Source organism: Cryptotermes secundus, unplaced genomic scaffold (assembly GCF_002891405.2).
Source record: "Cryptotermes secundus unplaced genomic scaffold, Csec_1.0 scaffold579, whole genome shotgun sequence".
Lineage (NCBI taxonomy): Eukaryota > Metazoa > Arthropoda > Insecta > Blattodea > Kalotermitidae > Cryptotermes > Cryptotermes secundus.
This window is the reverse complement of record NW_019719366.1, coordinates 1338832-1339479: the sequence shown is the minus strand read 5'-3', so window position 1 is coordinate 1339479 and position 648 is coordinate 1338832. Positions and strand designations below refer to the sequence as shown.

At 38.4% G+C, this 648-nt stretch overlaps 1 protein-coding gene across 2 annotated transcripts in view; it reads left to right on the top strand.

Annotated features, from left to right (window-relative positions):
- The first annotated feature begins 224 nt into the window (after nucleotides 1-224).
- LOC111864757 (adenylate cyclase type 2) overlaps nucleotides 225-648 on the top strand; it is a 93625-nt gene continuing 93201 nt past the window's right edge. For both annotated transcript variants that reach the window (XR_002842850.2, XM_023852264.2), the window contains exon 1: nucleotides 225-490. The gene's annotated coding sequence lies outside the window, so the exon portion shown is untranslated. The remainder of the gene's footprint in view (nucleotides 491-648) is intronic.

The following is a 648-nucleotide window of genomic DNA, read 5'->3' as shown; positions in this document are numbered from 1 at the left end:
AGAGTATGTTCATATGGCTGTTAGTAATATCCATTGCTGGGATCAGTGACTGCTATAGGTGCTGTATTAATTCAACGCTAATGTTTGTTTTAGACGTGTTATTGTGACTTGTTGATTAGCAGTGTCTCTTCTGCTCCGATAGTAGAGAGTTTGGGAAAGCCAGGCTCTCGGTGTGATAAGGGACACAGATAGCGGTCAGTGCAACTCGCGACTCAGTGGCGGAGGATGCTTCTCGTAAGACCAGGCCCGATCCGTTATAGTAGTCATCTGCGTTCCCTGCTAAAATGAAATAAGTGATATCACCAGTGGTTCTAATCTGTTTGTGGCGTGAGCGTGACATCTTACAGTTGAAAAGCAGTGACAGAGATATGAACTGCAACATTCACTTCGTAGTAATCTGACTCAACTTCTTTCTGTATGCGTCTTATATGTAAAATTTTGTTCGAGTGTACAAACTGCATCAGTGACAGTGGGGACAATATCGTAAGTGGTAAGTGAATGAACCCATTACAAATAAGTGATGAAATTAAATTAGTACAAGATCAGATTGAACAAGACCAAACCCGAACTGTTATCTATCTCGTCGGATTATTGTTGTTGTTATTATTATTATTATTATTATTATTATTATTACTATTATTATTATTA